This window comes from Sus scrofa, chromosome 15 (genome assembly GCF_054392235.1).
Source record: "Sus scrofa isolate SSC_HxYL_T2T_F1_AM1 chromosome 15, Sscrofa_HxYL_maternal_Yorkshire_Landrace_v2.0, whole genome shotgun sequence".
Classification (NCBI taxonomy): Eukaryota; Metazoa; Chordata; class Mammalia; order Artiodactyla; family Suidae; genus Sus; species Sus scrofa.
This window is the reverse complement of record NC_139397.1, coordinates 60294597-60314449: the sequence shown is the minus strand read 5'-3', so window position 1 is coordinate 60314449 and position 19853 is coordinate 60294597. Positions and strand designations below refer to the sequence as shown.

The 19853-nt window shown below is 38.7% G+C and overlaps 1 long non-coding RNA gene across 2 annotated transcripts in view; it reads left to right on the top strand.

The window, feature by feature from the left end:
* Positions 1-3319: 3319 nt before the first annotated feature.
* LOC146395868 (uncharacterized) overlaps positions 3320-19853 on the top strand; it is a 187514-nt gene continuing 170980 nt past the window's right edge. The window contains exon 1 of one of the 2 annotated variants that reach the window (XR_014830449.1): positions 3320-3477. This is a non-coding gene — a long non-coding RNA (uncharacterized LOC146395868). The remainder of the gene's footprint in view (positions 3478-19853) is intronic. The other variant, XR_014830448.1, reaches the window with a different exon arrangement.

Sequence of the window (19853 nt, the reverse complement as noted above, 5' to 3'; positions counted from 1 at the left end):
CTTATTTATGGCTTAGAAGAATTACTCTAATTTTCTAAGTACCTAACTTACTATCAGATAGGAGTTTAATCTCTATAAAGTTTTTATGCTTATTTGAATGTTGCCACTTAATATTAAGGCTTTAATAATCATTTAAAAATTCCAGAGAATGTTCCCTTCAAAAATAACCCCCCCCAAAAAAAAACAAACAACACAAAAAAAACCTCTGCTGAAAGAAAGTTTCTTTGGAAATAAATATAAATATATTGTCTGTGTTTCATAAAGAAGAATTAATTCATGGCCAAGTATATGTTCGTACAGCAGGAAAAACCAGAAATGAGTTGTAGATATAAGCAAAGGAAGTCAGTTAAAATATATGCACAAAAAAGAAGAGATGTATAAAATAATAAACTGTTTCTTTGGAATCTTCTTTTCAAAGCATTTTATAGATTTCCATTCTTTACAGTATTCTGTGAGTTAGGTGGACAATTAATGTTCTTAACTGGTATTTGATAACTAAGATCACAAAAAGATAAAATAGTCTTTCTCCACAGCCTCTGAGGCTGCAGCTGAAGCAGTAAGAGAACCTATGTCTCAAGACTCAGCCTTGTACCTTGTCCTCGCTCTACTCTCTGCCTGTGGCCTTCTGCCTAGGGGATGGAGTGAGCCATCCCACCCTATAGGGGTTAGCTGGGCCAGCCAAGAAGGGGCCACGACAAAGAAGAGCTTAGGCCTCACTGGACGTCAGGCATAGAAAGAGAACAACAAATGGGTAAGAAGAGTCAAATGATATTGATTGGTGGCTCCCCAGGGTTGAATTCAGAACATGTTCTGCTGTCTCCTGGGTGCCAAGATTTGACAGAAAGGGCAAAGGACAACTTGAACAATGTGGGGTGGGCGGGTGAAATCTCCATTCATTGTTGTTCACGTGGGAATGGAGTGCTCAGAATGAGGGAGATCTTGACAAGGCTCCCTGCTGGTAGCAGCCCCTTGTTTCTTATCAGAAACCTGATATTCAGGGCCTCTTTCTCTTCACTCCTGGAAAGAGAGTGAGGAAAGCACACTGGTACCAGAGAGGAAAGATTTTGTGTATAGAGGACCTTTGTCCTAAATGGGAAAAAAGTTGGAGAATAAAAAGGATAATTCAGAAAGAAAAGGACAAAACCTAAAAGTCAGAAAACAGGCCAAATGAAAAGAAATAAACTGTTCCTGGAACAGGCCAAATGAAAAGAAATAAACTGTTCCTGGAAAACACCAAATTGGGAGTGGTGCTTGTTTGCAGTGGAAAGGAAAAAAAGGACACAGTTCAAGAGGCTGAATTGTAAGGAGAAATTACATACAATCAATATTTATATTAGTAAGGGGTTGTTTTAGTAAATTATGGTACATCTACACAAGGAATACTATATAGGCTTTTAAAAAGAATTAAGTATACAAATATTAACACAGGTATCTGAGATTGATTTAGTGAAAAAATAAAGTGACAGAATAATTTTTCAAGTATAATTTTATTTTAAAAGAATAATATATGTTAGTATAGGTATGATTAAAAATCTGGAGGATGAAGCATCAAGCAGCCAAAGTAATTATTTTGGGTGAGGGAGGGAACCTTTATTGTGGAAGGGTGTTATCTCTCATATTACACATTTTTGTGCTTTTCAAAACATTTTTTATAAAATTCACATAATTTCCGTTGCGTGTTAGGAAAAAAAATAGTAACAAGTATAGAAATAAGTTATATTGCAAAGAAGAGACAAGACATGTAAAGTTGTGTTTTGGGGGGGGTTGTTTTTGAAGGGAACATTCTCTGGAATTTTTAAATGATTATTAAAGCCTTAATATTAAGTGGCAACATTCAAATAAGCATAAAACTTAACACTGAGGTCATTTATACAGAGATGTATCTATAGCTACATCTATAGTTACATCTATATTTTTATCCATGAAAATGGTGATCTCAAAAGTTTAAATTTCATTTAAAAATGTTGGTTAGTTTAGAATGACACAAGTGATAGATTTTTAGTAGGTGATGATTATGATTATAAACATGTTTTATATTATACTATATTCACTCTAAAATAGAATATCAGACATAATCCATTATAACTTGCTTATTGATGTAATTAATATTTTGTCAATGATTGAATATTTTCTCACTAACTTGAATTATTCCCTTCAATTCTTCTGCTATATTTTGTAAATCTCATAAAGCAACTCTGATTGCTTTTAACTTAAAGACAATCCTTCCCACAAACTACAAAGCACTGAACGAGAAAGATACATTTTGTAAGTATATTAAACTACATTTAACAGAATATTTTAAAACAGATTTTAAGAAAACAGCAGAGTTTGGAAGCTAACTGAATTGCAGGGGTTAATTTGCACAGATGGATCTATTTGTCCTAAAATTTGAACTAGATTATATTACATATGAAAAATGCAGTAACGATGATAGTTTCACCTGGGAGTTAGGAAAGTCTTCCACTTAGCACTTAGAAAAGCTCTAATGTGAAATCAGACCACAAAATCAAATGCCTTGTCAATCTCCGGCACAGTCATACAGAAAGCCGGGGGCCGGCGCGGGGAAGGTGGGGGGAAAGCAAGCACAAGAGAGAAGGAAAAGTGTAAATCCTATATCCTTTGTTGTGTTCAAAATGACACAGAAGCCGTATTCCAATTTGTTTGCATATTGTGGTCAGTCTGGTCAAAGATAGAGTTCTATTTAATAGCATTTCATCCATAATCCACTCACATAAGGCCAGGCTTGTCCCAAATTAATGCAAGCATAAAATGAATTTGTTTAACACGAATAAACTTACACTAGGAGTTAAAGTACAATTTTGGAAACTTCTGAGGGCCTGCATTATCCATTTCAGGTGGAAAACTAAAAGTTCAGAGACATTTCTCCCTGCTGTATTGTAAAAAATTAGAAGAGCCCAGGCAGAGAAGACTTAAAGAGCCAGGATGAGGAAGTCAGCCCAGGTGGGGGTCATTAACACTCGGAACTGTGGGAAGAACCCCAGGTAACAGTCCCCTTTGGGCCATCTAGATCAAGCTGAAGTACAAGGGAAACCCAAAGGAGGAGACACATCTTGGAGAAGAGATGCTAGTTGTAAACAACCCAAGCCGTCTTGCCTTGTAAAAACATCTCTAAAACATACACTGCTAGGGCAATCTCACTTCTGACATAACTGAACATAAGCACTGCCCCTGAGCCATCCCTGTCATGAAAAGGCCCCAGGACTCTGCATCGCATTTTTCCTCTCTCAGGGTTAGAACAGCCATGTTCCAGGACACCCGCGTCTTTCCCGGCATGCCCGGCACCTTTCCCGGCATGCCCGGCACCTTTCCCGGCATGCTCTGCTGCCTAGAGTCCGCCGGAGGCCAGTGAACATCTCTCCACATTTTATAGCCTCTAGCCAGGTTGTGCACAGACTGGCGTTGTCCTGCTACTATTTCAGGAAGGGGGCTTGTGCGCAGCAACAAGACTTCTTCAAGGTAAGGTTTCCAGCCAGGCCCTTAATACTTGGAAAATTTCCCTGACCTCCTCCCACAGGCTCTCCTGTGAACCTATGCAATTCCGTAAAGCCTATGGCCCCAGGGTTTACCCATCTGGGAACATGTTGTATTTTTCAAACTCAGTCAGCCTGAGGTTAAACAATCTAGGGAGAACACCTGCTCAGGATCAAACATCTCATCATTCTTTTGCGCAAATCTTAAGCTGTATCCTGTGTGGGCTGTTATTCATTGTCTAATTACTTTGTTTCCCAGTAACTCAAGTTAAATTATATTCTGCAGAAACCAGGTTTTACCATGTCTGGAGGAACAGGGAATGCAAAGGGAGTGTGAGGAAACTAGCCACCCACTTTAAGTTGTAGTGTTGAAGTGAATGCAGACTTTACCCAGTTGTCTTGTTAATATTATGGATATCTGATATGGAGACTGCTTTAGAATTTATAGAGTGATTTTACATGTTTACTTGTAACCAGTTTGACCCTAGAAATAATCCTTTGGGTTGGTAGGTTAAGTTTGACTATCTTGCTCATTTCACAAATGAAGGTGCGTTCTGTTGGAGATTAAGAGACTTGCTAAAGTCTCACATCTAGTAAGTGGCAGAACTGAGGACTGAAACCCAGGCCTTTCTATTTTATTAAATCCATGTTGAGATTATTTTTAAAAAAAGCCATTATTCAAAGCACTTCATGGGTATTCATTTTTGTTAACATAAGTAAGGGACTTCCCTCCAATATCAAATATCTTATATCCTTCTCTTTTTGAGGGTAGTCTGATTTTTAAAAGCAAACAATATCCCTCATATATAGTTCTATCTAGCTATGTATCTTTCTATCTTTCTACATCTGTCAAGGCCATATGGCCCAAAAGGCAACTGGGAGGTCCTCTAGGGGTTTAGAGTGACCCTGACCACTTGTGGTTGTTAATACCAGGATCGCAGTAGTTAATTCTCACATTTTAGGCTCAGTTTCACCTGGCCCCCTGGAATCTTTCAAGCTCAAGCCCATGGATCTCTTAAGTAGTCCACCTTACTTTGGAGCACAGGATGGAGAAAAGACAATACTTATTACTCAGGACTGGTAGGGGGTAGGTCACGTGCCAAGAGAGCTAGCATACATGTTCTGGGTTAATGAGTTTTCTGTCACCCTGGTTTTGATTGGTGTTTTTTGATACTGTGCTTTTATTTTAACATCTAATAATGTTAGAAAAGTATATTTCTGGAATATTAGCTTAAATTGTTTCTCCATTTTGAAATAAAGTCTGAAATTTGCAGCAACATGGTTGCAATTAGAGATTATCATACTTAGTAAAGTCAGAAAGAGACAAATACCATATGATTATCACTTATATGTGGAATCTAAAATATGGCACAAATGAACCTACAAAAAAAAAAACCACTACAAAACAGAAACAGACTCACAAACATAGTCTGTTCTTGTGGAGTTCCCGCTGTGGCTCAGCGGGTTAAGAATACAACTAGTATCCATGAGGATGTGGGTTCAATTCCTGGCCTAGGTCAGTGGGTTAAGGATCCGATATTGCCACAAGCTACGGTGTAGTTGCAGGTGCATCTCATATCTGGTGTGGCTGTGGCTGCGGTGTAGGCTGAGAGCTGTAGCTCTGTTTCGATCCCTAGCCTGGGAACTTTCATATGCCACAGATGCGACTCTAAAGGGGGAAAAAAAAAGAGAGAGAGAGAGAACAGACTTATTGTTGCCAAGGGGGAGGGAGTGGGATGGCTTGGGAGCTTGGGGTTGGTAGATGCAACTATTACATTTAGAATAGGTAAGCAGTGAGGTCCTACTATATAGCACAGGGAACTATATCCAGCCTTTTGGGATAGACCATAATGAAAGGTAATATTAGGGAATGTAGGAGTTCCCATCATGGCTCAGTGGTTAACGAACCCGACTAGGATGACGATGCAGGTTCGATCCCTGATCTTGCTCAGTGGGTTAAGGATCTGTCATTGCTGTGAGCTGTGGTGTAGGTCACAGACATGGCTCAGATCTTGTGTTGCTGTGGCTCTGGTGTAGGCTGGTGGCTACAGCTCCGACTCAGCTCCTAGCCTGGGAACCTCCATATGCTGCCGGTGTGGCCCTAAAAGACAAAAAAAAAAAAAAAAAAAAAAAAGACAAAAAAATAAATTTAAAAAATTAGGGAATGTGTATATATGTATGTATGTATGACTGAGTCACTTTGCTGTACAACAGAAATCAGCACTACATTGTAAATAAATTATTCTTTAATAAAAAAGGGGGGAAATAATGATTGAAGATACTTTTTCTAGAGCCCAAGAATTTACTTTATAATAGTATATAGATGTTTTCTAAGATAACACGGTATTAAAGATTTTGACAATAATGAAGGGAAGAGAGGTGATGAAAAACACTTTTATTCTGCACTGTATTTCCTTGTGTATTTTTTTAAATGATTTTTATTTTTTCCATTATAGTTCTGTCAATTTTCTACTGTATAGCAAAGTGACCCAGTCATACATACATATATACACATTCTTTTTTTCACATTATCCTCCAACATGCTCCATCACAAGTGACTAGATATAGTTCCCAGTGCTATACAGCAGGATCTCATGGCTTATTCATTCCAAAGGCAATAGTTTGCATCTATTAACCCCAGATTCCCAGTCCGTCCCACTCCCTCCCTCTTACCCCTTGGCAACCACAAGTCTGTTCTCCAAGTCCATGAGTTTCTTTTCTGTGGAAAGGTTTATTTGTGCCCTATATTAGATTCCAGATATAAGTGATATCATATGGTATTTGTCTTTCTCTTTCTGACATATATCACTTAGTATGAGAGTCTCTAGTTCCATCCATGTTGCTGCAAATGGCATTATTTTGTTCTTTTTTATGGTTGAGTAGTATTCCATTGTGTATATGTACTACTTCTTAATCCAGTCATCTGTCAATGGACATTTAGGTTGTTTCCATGTCTTGGCTGTTGTGAACTGTGCTGTAGTGAACATACAGGTGCATATATCTTTTTCAAGGAAAGTTCTGTCCCATACATGCCCAAGAGTGGGCTTGCTGGATCATATGGTAGTTCTATATTTAGTTTTCTGAGGTACCTCCATACTGTTTTCCATAGCGGTTGTACCAATTTGCATTCCCACCAACAGTGTAGGAGGGTTCCCTTTTCTCCATACCCTCTCCAGCATTTGTTATTCGTTGACTTGTTAATGATGGCCATTTTGACTGGTGTGAGGTGGTACCTCATAGTAGTTTTGATATGCACTTCTCTAATAATCAGTGATGTTGAGCATTTTTTCATGTGCCTGTTGGCCATCTGTATATTTTCTTTGGAGAAATTTCTATTCAGGTCTTTTGCCCATTTTTCAGTTGGGTTGTTGGTTTTTTTTGCTGTTGAGCTGTATAAGTCGTTCGTATATTTTAGAGATTAAGCCCTTGTCAGTTGTATTGTTTGAAACTATTTTCTCCCATTCCATAGGTTATCCCTTTTTTTTTTTTTTTTCCCCCTATGGTTTCCTTCGCTGTGCAAAAGCTTGTCAGTTTGATTAGGTCCTATTGGTTTATTATAAACATTTGTAAGGTTGATGTCAGAGAATGTTTTGCCTATGTTCTCTTCTAGGAGTTTGATGGTGTCTTGTCTTATATTTAAGTCTTTAAGCCATTTTGAGTTTATTTTTGTGTATGATGTGAGGGTGTGTTCCAGTTTTGTTGATTTATATGTGGCTGTCCAGTTTTCCCAGCACCACCTGCTGAAAAGACTGTCTTTTTCCCATTTTGTATTCTTGCCTCTTTTATTGAAGATGAATTGATCATAGGTGTCTGGGTTTATTTCGGAGTTCTTTATTCTGTTTCATTGGTCTGTATGTCTGTTTTGGTACCAGTACCACACTGTCTTGATTACTTGCCTTTGTAATATTGCCTGAAGTCTGGGAGAGTGATGCCTCCTGCTTGGTTTTTGTTCCTCAGGATTGCTTTGGCAATTCTGGGTCTTTTATGGTTCCATATACATTTTTGGATTGTTTGTTCTAGTTCTGTAAAAAACCCTTGTCTGTATATTAAAGATAAAAGTGATCTAGTTGGAAAAAAAGTTTAATGAGAGATATTAAATAAAGTTGTAAAACTAATCCCCAAATACTTCTTTAAAGGCAAGAGTATCATTCTTAAATACTTTTTGAATATTAAATATGATTTAACCACATACTAAAATAATATAAGTATCCAATTAAACATAGATCAATCAGGAAAATATGTGTTTCTGTCCCCACGTATTTGGTTGAAGAATAAATGCTAAAATACAATGAAACAAACCTAAATTTATGATAGCATATATAGTATTATCTCTTTTCCAAAATATATTTTTTGCTAATATAGATTGTATTTTTTTTTTTTTTTTTTGGTTTCTGAAGAATGTCCTTTAGTACACATTACAATGTCCTGACTGAAGAGCTTAAGAGTAACTGAGATATAATCTTCAGTTTTAAGCTTTCCTATTGTAGTTACCTGTTGAGAGTAAATAAAAGACCTTCATTAAATATGAGGCCTCACACCACATTTCTATTTAAGTCTTTTAGTTTCCTTGGAAATGCCATCTGCTTAAAGCAAAGTCTAGTTGCAAAAAATCAACATTAAGATTCCTAGAATTCAAATGTTGTTTGTTTCTTTTCTGAGTCTTCATTTTTTATTTCATTGTATTTTTTTTTTTTTTTTTTTTTTTTTTTTGTCTTTTTGCTATTTCTTTGGGCCGCTCCCGCGGCATATGGAGGTTCCCAGGCTAGGGGTCTAATCGGAGCTGTAGCCACTGGCCTATGCCAGAGCCACAGCAACACGGGATCCGAGCCGCATCTGCAACCTACACCACAGCTCACGGCAACGCCGGATTGTTAACCCACTGAGCAAGGGCAGGGACTGAACCCGCAACCTCATGGTTCCTAGTCGGATTCGTTAACCACTGCACCACGACGGGAACTCCTCATTGTATTTTTTTAATGGTTGCACCCATGGCATATGGAAGTTCCCAGGCTAGGGATTGAATCCAAGCTGCAGCTGTGGCAACATCAGATCCTTTAACGCATTGCGCTGGGGGCCGGGATCAAACCCGAACCTCCGTAGCAACCTGAGCTGTCAGGTTGTTAACCCACTGCACCATGGTGGGAACTTCTGAGTATTTTTTATTACTTCTTGCATTCTGTACTCAGATTACAGTAGTCCTCCTTTGTCCTGACTTTCACTTTTCATGGTTTCAGTTACTGGAAGTCAACCTCAGTTTGAAAATATTAAATGGAAAATTCCAGAAATAAGCAGTTTATAAGTTTTAAGTTGCCCGCTGTTCTGAGTAGTGTGAAATCTCTTGTCTTCCCCCTCTGTCCTGCTTAGATGTGGATCATCCCTTTGTCTAGCATAATCCATGTGTTAGTCACTTAGTAGCTATCTTGGTTATCAGTCGATTGTTGAGATGTCACAGTTCTTGTGTTCAAGTCACCTTTATTTTTCTTAATAATGGCTTCAAAGTGCAAGAATAGTGATGCTGGCAATTATGATATGCCTAAGAGAAGCTGTAAAGTGCTTCCTTTAAGTGAAAATTCTCAACCTAATAAGGAAAGAAATTGTATGCTGAGGTTGCTAAGATCTATGGTAGGAATAAATCTTGTATCCATGAAATTGTGAAGAAGGCAACTCACAAAATTTGTGCTAGTTTTGCAGGCACACCTCAGACTAAAAAAATTACAGCCACAGTGAGTATTAAGTGTTTAGTTAAGATGGAAAAGGCATTAACTTGGTACAATAAGCTATTTTCAGAGAGAGAGATCACATTCACCTAGCCTTTTTTTTTTTTTTTTGACTTTTTAGGGCCACACCCACAGCATATGGAGGTTCCAAGGCTAGGGGTCCAATCAGAGATGTAGCCACAGGCCTATGCCAGAGCCACAGCAACGTGGGATGCAATTTGAGTTTGCAACCTACACCACAGCTCACGGCAATGCCAGATCCTTAACCCACTGAGTGAGGCCAGGGATCTAACCGAAGTTCTCATGGATGCTAGTTGGGTTTGCTAAGCACTAAGCCATGACAGGAACTCCAGCCTTTTTTTTTTTTTTTTTTTCAATAGTACATTGCTATAATTGTTCTAGCTTATTATTGTTAATCTCTTACTGTGCCTAATTTATAAATTATATTTTATTATAAGTGTGTATGAAAGGAAAAAAATAGTATATATAGGGTTTGGTACTATCTGTGGTTTCAGGCATCCCCTGAGGGGTCTTGGAATGTATCCTCCCTGGGCAAGGGGAAAGAACTGTACTATGCTTTGATATTTTAAAACTGTTAAGGAGTTCCCTGGTGGCCCGGTGGGTTAAGGATCTAACATTTAGGTTCAGTCCCTGGCCCGGGAACTTCTGTATCCCACAGGTGCGGTCAAAATGAAAAAAAAAAATTAAATAACAAGAAAGGAGAATTTCTTTTTTTTTTCTTTTTATTTTCCCACGGTACAGCAAGGGGGTCAGGTTATCTTTACATGTATACATTACAATTATATTTTTTCCCCCACCCTTTCTTCTGTTGCAACATGAGTATCTAGACAAAGTTCTCAATGCTATTCAGCAGGATCTCCTTGTAAATCTATTCTAAGTTGTGTCTGATAAGCCCAAGCTCCCGATCCCTCCCACTCCCTCCCCCTCCCATCAGGCAGCCACAAGTCTCTTCTCCAAGTCCATGATAAGAAAGGAGAATTTCTATAATGGGATTTCTGCTTATATGTATGAAACCTACTTTGCTTGTGCATTTTTTGTCTTTGGGTTAAATACATAAAAATTTATGGTGCTTAAAAAAAAAAAAAGACACTGTCTGTTACAGAATTTAAAATAGCAAGCCTGACAGTAACTTATTTTTTGTCCTCAGGGATAAATATCATAGGCTGGTTTCCACCCTGAGGACAGTATAAAGTTATAGTATAACAGATGATTTTTTAAAATACATTAGATCTGTGCTAAAGTACTATCTTTGGGCTGTATGCCTTAAGACTATTTTCTGCGTATGGGATGTCTTTGAGTAACTGAAGAAGAATGTAAGCTCCTTGGATAAAGTCCAAGATGAACTGTCTTTATTTCAAAATCCACTTATAGAGTATAGTGTTAAAGGTTACTTTTGGATGTGTTGAAATTATCATAATCTGTAATACATTAACATTTAGATTTTTCTTAAGTGTTAATGTATGGAGAGACCTTTTTCTGCTAGCGGAGGTGTACAGTATAGGAAAGACAGTTGTAGGGAGAGAAATGAAAGCCCCGCAGTAAGAATAACATGTCCAGAGTCAGTGAATAGGGCTCAAGTTCAGGCTCTACCAGATAGCAGCTATTTAAGGTTTCACTGTACAATAGAGATGATAATGGTATATACCTCATAGTGCTGTTGTAATGATTAAGTAAATTATAATTACATTAATACATGTAATGTGTCGATGTATAGTAAATAGTCAATAAATCCTGGCTATTTTTACAGTCTGAGAATTTAAGTTATCCATCGGTTGTAGAGACAGAATGAGAGATAAGCTAAAAATAGGGACTGGATGGTTTTGTTTGAAGATTTCTTCTAAAGTCTAAATCCATGTGACCTCACACTTATTTTCCTTGTTGCATTATCTGTGATGTAACCCTCTCAATTTTCTAACCCTATATGCTGTCTCAGGGGTCTTTCATTCTGATGTTCATCTGGGCTTCTTGTTGCCTCTTCCAAACTCTTACTCCTCCCTTCCTTCTACAATCCCCCCACTGTGCCTGTCCGAACACCCAATCCACAAGGAATAAACTTTGCTACATCCATAACTTCTTCTAAATGTTACAGTCTAGTTTAACTGAAATCTGGTCTTCCACAAGGGACACTGCTTCCCCAGAGGCCCTTTTAATAGAAGATGCTCATTGTCCTCCGTCCTCAGTGCCAGTTCCTGGCCATTTCTCTTCTACCCTCTTTAGGCATCTTTAGTTCTTACTGACTCTGCCAAGACAATGTTGGGAATGATAATAATACTTAATTAGTAGCTGTAGAAATTATATGGGGCTTAACACAGTACTAAGAACATATTAAATTCTAAGTATGTACAATTATAAATGTAATAAAATTCATTGAGTAATTAAAAAAGAAAAAATAAATTCTAAGTAAATATTAGTTTTTACTCATATCTATTTGCCTCTTCCAAAATAACTGTAACTATCAACTCATACTTTCAGCCTATTCCTAACTGTTATCTTCTGTTTTAGTCCTTTGACCCTTCTGCTTCCCCCCAAGTCTGTCATTGCACACATGTTCCCACTTCCCTCTCTAAGCTGGAACACAGCTTAGGTTTTACTTTCCTGTATGTTACTCATTTTCTTGTCAATATTATCTCTCTTGCTTTGTTTTCTTTCATTCACATCTGTCTGGAAGATTCCCAGACCTAGATGAGCCCAGCTGTTCATTTTGTCTTCACCTGCATCCAGGTGGGGAAAATCACACCTACTGAGTAGATTTATAACCATCACTATAAATTCAGTGCCACCACCCTCACCTGTGGTCTCAACATTTTCTTTTCTTTTTTCTTTTCTTTTTTTTTTTTTTTTTTGTGTGTGTCTTTTTTTGCTATTTCTTGGGCCGTTCCCATGGCATATGGAGGTTCCCAGGCTAGGGGTTGAATCGGAGCTGCAGCCACCAGCCTACACCAGAGCCACAGCAACGCTGGATCCGAGCCGCGTCTGCAATCTACACCACAGTTCACGGCAACGCCGGATCATTAACCCACTGAGCAAGAGCAGGGACCGAACCCGCAACCTCATGGTTCCTAGTCGGATTCGTTAACCACTGCGCCATGACAGGAACTCCCTCAACATTTTCTGTCACTTCCTACTGTGTTCCCTCAGTCAGCTCTATATCCCATTCTCCACTGTGCTTATTTGAACACTTTTTTCAGTTTCTTCAAAACACATACACTCTCATTTGTTTCCCTGCCTCACTCTCAGTAAATAACCTTCATCTTACTTCACAGTAAAAAGGGAAGAAAAAGGGAAGCTCCTGATGTTTAAAAGCTTATAAACCCATTGTTTGCTTATTTTGCCTGTTTGCCTGTGTTCTTGATTTTTTCTTTCACAGGATCCATCAATAATTCCCTGTCTTTTTTCTCTGTTTTTAACCTCTGCCTTGATACTGCCCCTGTCAGCATTTAACAGTTTAATAGTGCTCATACTACTCATCTTTAAAAAAAGACTTCTTTGACTCCACTTCTCCTTCCTGTTTGTCTTCTCTTTCTTTTCTCCTTCGTAGCTAAACTCTTGAAAGAGGTCTGCATTCTCGGTCTCTATCCTCTCAAGTTCCACTCACCCCTCAGTCCACTACAATATGGTTTTGGACCCCATTACTCTACTGGAACTCATCTCAGCAGGGTCATCATCTCCATGTGTCCAAATTCAATAAAAATGCATAGTTTGCTTAATATTTTGACTGCTTTTGAAATGACTGACCACTGTCTCCTTCTTGAAGCCATCTGTGTTCTTGGCTTCCATTACCATTTTTCTTGGCTTTCTTTCTGTCATGGGTTCTACTACTTCTTAGGTTCTCTTGCCAGCACCTCTTTCTCTGTTCATTCCTTCAATAGCATCTCTGTTCAAAGTCTTCTTCTCAACTCACTTTGTGTATTTTCCTTTACAGTCTCATCTAATCCTGTAGCCTCAGCTCATCTTTATATGAAGGTGACTTCCAAATTTCTATCTATAGCCAAGAGCTCTCTTGAGCTTCAGACCCATATCTCTGATTGCTTATTGGATACCACCTCTTGAAAGTATCACAGTCTGAACTCCACATGTCTAAAACTGAACTCATGATCTTCACCTGCACCATCACAACCTGTTCCTCTTTCAGTGTTCCTTTATCTAAGTTAATGACACCCCCAGCTACCCAGTCACCCTAGCCAGACCCCTAGGAATTATCCTTAAATACTTCTTCCTCACCTCTACATCAAATTAAAAAATCAAGCCTTGTATAGCTTACTTTCAAAATATTTCTAAATTACTTGCTTCACTCATCTGTACTTTTACTATCTTGATCAAGCCATCATTTTCTCTAACCTGAACTGTTTTAACAGCTTTCTTCTGAAGTGTCTATTTGACTTAAATATTGCTCCCTCTCAAATCCCTCTAAATTTAGATAGAGTGTCTTTAAAAACAAATTTGATGGTCATTACATGTTTTAAATCCTTTAATGGCATTAGTCAGGGTTCAACCAGAGAAGCAGAACCAGTAGGAGATAAATGCTAAGAGATTTATTGTAAAGAAATGGTTTACAGTGGTTTAGGATGGCTGGGCAAGTTCAAGCTCCATAGGGCAGACTGTCAGTAAGGGCAGGGTGGAATTCCCAGGCATGAGGTAAAGTTGCTGTCTATAGGCAGAATTTCTTCTTCAGAGAAGACTTGGTTCTGCTTTTAGGGCCTTTCAACTGATTGAATCAAGTTCACCCAGATTGTTTACATAATCCCCTTACTTAAAGTCAACTGATTATGAGTTTTTTTTTTTTGTCTTTTGTTGTTGTTGTTGTTGTTGCTATTTCTTGGGCCGCTCCCGTGGCATATTGAGGTTCCCAGGCTAGGGGTTGAATCGGAGCTGTAGCCACCGGCCTATACCAGAGCCACAGCAACGCGGGATCCGAGCCGCGTCTGCAACCTACACCACAGCTCACGGTAACGCCGGATCGTTAACCCACTGAGCAAGGGCAGGGACTGAACCCGCAACCTCATGGTTCCTAGTCGGATTCGTTAACCACTGCGCCACGACGGGAACTCCCCTGATTATGAGTTTTAATCACACTTGCAAAATACCTTCACAACCTAATCTAGCAACACCTTGATTAGTGTTGGAGTGAATTACTAGGGATCATTAGTCTAGCCAAGTTGACACATTAAAAAGACCACCGTGGGAGTCCCTCCCCGCCATGGCTCAGCAGTAACAAATGTGACCAGTATCCATGAGGATTCAACAAGTATCCATGGCTTCAATCAGTGAGTTAAGTATGGGGCATTGCTGTGAGCTGTAGTTTAGGTCGCAGATGTAGCTTGGATCTGGTGTTGCTGTGGCTGTGGTGTAGGCTGGAAGCTGTGGCTCTGATTTGACCCCTAGCCTGGGAACTTCCTTATGCTATAGGTACAGCCCTAAAATTAAAAAGCAAAAACAGCAAAACAAAACCATCACAAACAACTTTCTGTACCTTTCAAATAAAGCTCATATTTCTTAAAAATGCCTGTTTGTAATGCTTGCCCAGCCTGGCATTCATCTTTCTCTCAAGCCTGGTCTATCTCTCTTCTCTCACTTGAACTCCAGGCATTAGTAAAATTCAGATCTTTTCATTTCTGGAATGTGCCTATTCTCTACCTAAAATGCTCTTTCTCTCTGGTTATTTTCTACTTTTTCCTAGCTAACTCTCCTGTCTTCCCTTCCTTAGGGAGCCTTTCCTCACCTTTAGTCTGAACTAGGACATGTTGTTAAAAGCTTCCTTAATATCTTGTATTTCTTCTATTATAACATCATGTTTTATTGCAGTTTCTCCTTTATTGTCTGTCTTTCTTGCTATAGAGTAAGACATCTTATCTCTGTATTCCAAGCATTTAATATAAATACCTGATACATAGTAGGTGGTTCCCCAAATATTGAAAAACTAGAAGGATGAATAAATATGACTCTTCCAGAGGGCATTTTCTGACTGGGAGCAGCTCTGCCAGCCTCTGTGCAGAGCCAGCATATTTATGCTGCCAGGAGGAGCCCTCAACCAGTGGCAGGTAGGAGTTGATGGAGATCTGCTCCTTTTCCTTGTCCTCAGCAGACATGGCTCTGAGAACTGCAGTTCTCTACAGTTTCTCGGAGGTTCTAGTGGGAGAGCCCCAGACACCCACACCAGCAACATTAATGCTCATTAATGAAATCCTGTATGGACCTTCTTCCCTCCCTGTCATACTTCCCTGATACCTTCCTGGTATTTCTTGGGATGGCTGTTGACATAAACTACTTGTCTTAGGATCTGTTTCTTCTCTCCTGGAGATTCACGACACATGCTACCAATATTAAAGCCTGTCTTTCAGGAAAGGAATTCATTTAACTTTTACGTAATTAGAAACTTAATAAGTTTCCCAAACTTATTTGGCATTGGAACCCTTTTAAGGCTTAGAGCCTTGACAATCCTATGACACTAATATTCCTCTGATACACTTTGGGAAATGCTACACTAAGCATTAATGACTGACAAAGTATTACCCCTCTAAGCAATATCAGCATCTTAATAGCTTCTTCCACAGATCAGTACCTTCTGACTCCAAAATCTGGGTCCCTTAAGGTGAAAATTTCAGGCTCTGTGATAGGTATGATAGAAAATAATTTGGAGGGATGTGTCTTGTCATGACCTTCAAATTAAATCAGGTCTACTGTGCTATCAAGAGCTAATGGGAAATGACCGGTGGGTTTCATGGTTAAAGGGGACAGTTACGTGATTTGGAGGACAGTGTAGGAAATGTATGGGATGAAGATAGTTATTTCCTGAAATTGCTCTGGAGAAAAGAAGTATCTTTAAGGAGGATGGGGGCCACCTTTCTGTGGTCTCAGCCAAAAACAGCAGATGCCTGGGACTGCTAGATCCCTTAAGGTATTTGAGGAATAATGGTCAACACTGATCAGAATTTTAAATACTTAAGCTTTGAACTACTCTGTGAAATCCATAAAAGATTTTAGAAAAGACTAAAAACTTGGGTTCCATGGTAAAGAAATATAGACTGGGGAATATTTTAGAAAGCTTCTTGCTCTGCCTTTAACACAATCATCGGCAACAACCATGTACTCTACTGTCCAAGCTGGACCCCACTGGAAGGAAGTAGGAGGAAGTCTTGTAAACTGATAGTCCATGGGCGATAAGGGAGGGGGCAAAATGTCAGTGTAGGAGGGAGTGCTTTTAGGGCAGTTTGAGAAAGTCCATCTCCAAGACTTGACTATTGCTGCTTAAATTCTTTTCCCAACTCTGCAGTTTACACTCCTCTCCCTTTGACAGCCCAGTCATACTATCCCTTTTCATGTCTATTTTTCAGATACTGAGATGTTAAATATTTTTATTTTTTATTTTTATTTTTTGTCTTTTTGCCTTTTCTAGGGCCGCTCCTGCGGCATATGGAAGTTCCCAGGCCAGGGGTCCAATCGGAGCTGTAGCCACCGGCCTATGCCACAGCCATAGCAACACGGGATCCGAGCCGAGTCTGCAACCTACACCACAGCTCATGGCAGTGCTAGATCCTTAACCCACTGAGCAAGGCCAGGGATTGAACCCACAACCTCATGGTTCCTAGTCGGATTCGTTAACCACTGAGCCACGATGGGAACTCCACTGAGATGTTAAATATTTTTAAATGAACTGCCATGAATCACCGTTAAAAAGATTCTACTTTTTGGTTAACATGTTATTTTGAAAATCTGTCGCTTGTAAAACATTAATAAATGAGATACAAATTCATGAAGAGAAATTTTAAATTATCTTAATTCTTGTGGGGGTCCATTCTCTGAATTAAAAATAGCAAGAAGAGAAAACTGCCAAGGAATGAGAAAATGTGAAAGAGGAGTACCAAGAATCAAACGTGGCCATGAATTGGAGGTATCTGACATTTCCATCTTCATCAAGAGGGATTCTGTCAAGTAGCAACTCCAACTCTTCATCAGTAATCTCCACACCAAACCTGAAACAAATAACAGTTAGCATCAGTCACCCCCAAGTTCACATTTGGGTCACCCATACCCACAATACCCTAAGCATATGGCTGCCATTAACGCTTTGTTACTGCTGCAGTCCTCAAGATCAAGAGCACCACGTGAATATCAGAGGTTAATCAGGGTTTTGATCGCTTCAGCTTTCTCAAAGAAAGAGATTCTACCACAGAATCCCTGCATTGGTGGTGCACAGAAACAGAAATACCAGCATGTTGAATTGTGTGTGATTGTCTTCTATAAAAAGTTATTCATTACGCTAAAACATTGGTACTGCTTAAACAAGTTAACTCTGAAAGGCCTTTCAATTGGACTGCTTAGCATAAAAGAAAAGGTAGGAAAAAAAATGCCCTTCAAAAAACAGCTTCCTAATGCTCTTGCAAAGCATTTCATAATGGCTTTAAAGACATTTTGCATACAAATATTTTAAAAGTGGCAGTGTTTATTCATCAGCAAGAAAGTGTTTTCATCTCTCAGGAACAATCAAAACATAATCCTTGAATTACTGGCATAAATAAGAATGACTTAGGCAATAATAATGAACAAGGCATTCATTCATCATTTTGCAAAGCTGATAAGACCCAGCTGACTTTTGGAAAAGAGAGGAATATATTTTCTTTCGTCAAAAACATGCAAACTTTTTTTCCATTTTCGTAATTATTTGATAATTATAAAACAAAACATATGGCATCAAGAATATTACAACAAGCAAAAATAGCTTTCTCATAGGCTGCAAAGAATTAAGGTATCACATATTTGTGATTTCAGAAGTGCTTGAATGTGCACAAAGTTATTACCTGTCACCCAAGTCTCCTGAAACCCAGTTCAGGGGCCCTTATCCCACAAAACCAAGAAATCAGTATGAGCATCCTATCTGGTAGATGAAGTGGACAGTTAGCAGTCAATCAGTGAATTTAAGCAGAATTTAGAAAAAGAGCCTCTACCATTAAATGAAATAATGCATATATAGCTCTTAGCATGATGTGGAGCACATTATAAACACTAAGTGGAACTACTCTTGTTGTGTGACTCAGAGATGCATAGTGGAATAGTAGAAAGCCCATGGGCTTTCAAATCAGATGGACCTGGGTTCAGTTGGCAGGCTCACTCATGGGTTTACATAACCTGGGAAAATCATTTAATCTTTCTATATATCTGTTTTCTCACATGCAAGATGGGAGTAATAATGAGATAAGGGATGCTAAATATCAGATTAGTAGAAGCGTTTGTCAATATCAATAATGAAGCTACAGTCTGTTATTTGATATCTTAAATCAAGGATATAAAGAATTAAGAGAGCTGTCTCCTGGCATTAACACTATTCCAGTATGACTTCACCTTAACTAATTATATCTCCAACTATCATGTTTCCAAATAAAGCTCCATTTTGAGGCACTAGGGGTAAGGACTTCAACATATCTTTTTAATGACAATTCAACACATAACTAGTCCTGTTACAGATCTAATGTTTGGTTTCTTACAAATTTCATTGGGGGAGGGCATAAATAAGAATTAGTTCTTATGTGTTCTGTGAGAGAATGACAACAGTAGCTAACATTTAATACCTACTCTTGTCAGGCACTAAGTAATACCTCATTTCATTCTTACAACCCTGTTAAATATTTTACATATGAGAAGCCTGGGGCATAGAAAATCAATTGCCCATTGTTACCCAGTTAGCCGTAGTGAAACCAGTATGCAAACACAGGCTGGCTGACTCCTAATACTGCCCAGCCTCTGTGGACAGTAAGAGCAATTATATTTGCCCTAACCCAGTAAGGTTACATGTGGCTATTGAGCACATGAAATAAAAGATTCAGAGATTCTAAGGAAATAATTTTTTCTAGCCACTTTTATTATTTTTAGTTCCACACTGAAATTTTGAGTCATTGTAAAATACCAGATTTCTAAGACTTAGCATTAAAAAAAAAAAAATGTTAAGGGAGTTCCTGTTGTGGCTCAGTGGTTAATGAATCTGACTAGGAACCATGAGGTTGTGGGTTCGTATCCCTGGCCTTGCTCAGTGGCTTAAGGATCTGGCTCTAGAAAAGGCAAAAAGACAAAAAAAAAAAGAAAAAAGAAAAAAAAGTTAAAATATCTTATTCATGATTTTTATATTGATTACATGTTGGAATGATAACTATTTCGATATATTGGATTACAATATTATATATTGGATTTTTTTTTTTTTTTTGTCTTTTTCTAGAGCCTCATCCGTTGCATATGGGGTTCCCAGGCTAGGGGTCTAATCAGAGCTGAAGCCACTGTCCTAAACCACAGCCATAGCAATGCCAGATCCGAGCTGCGTCTGCGACCTACACCACAGCTCATGGCAATGCTGGATCCTTAACCCACTGAGTGAGGCCAGGGATCAAACCTGCAAACTCATGGTTCCTAGTTGGATTTGTTAACCACTGAGCCACAACAGGGACTCATAATAAACTTTTTAAAATTTTTGAGTTACTTATGTGGCTTACAGTGTATTCCTATTGGACAATGATGAATGAGACAGCAAATCTTTCTAATTACAGTAGGCAACATAATGGAAAGAAGGAATTATTTGTTATTGTCTGGTTCCAAGTAAATCAGTTCTTACAGTCTCTGCCTTAGTTTCTCTATCTGTAAA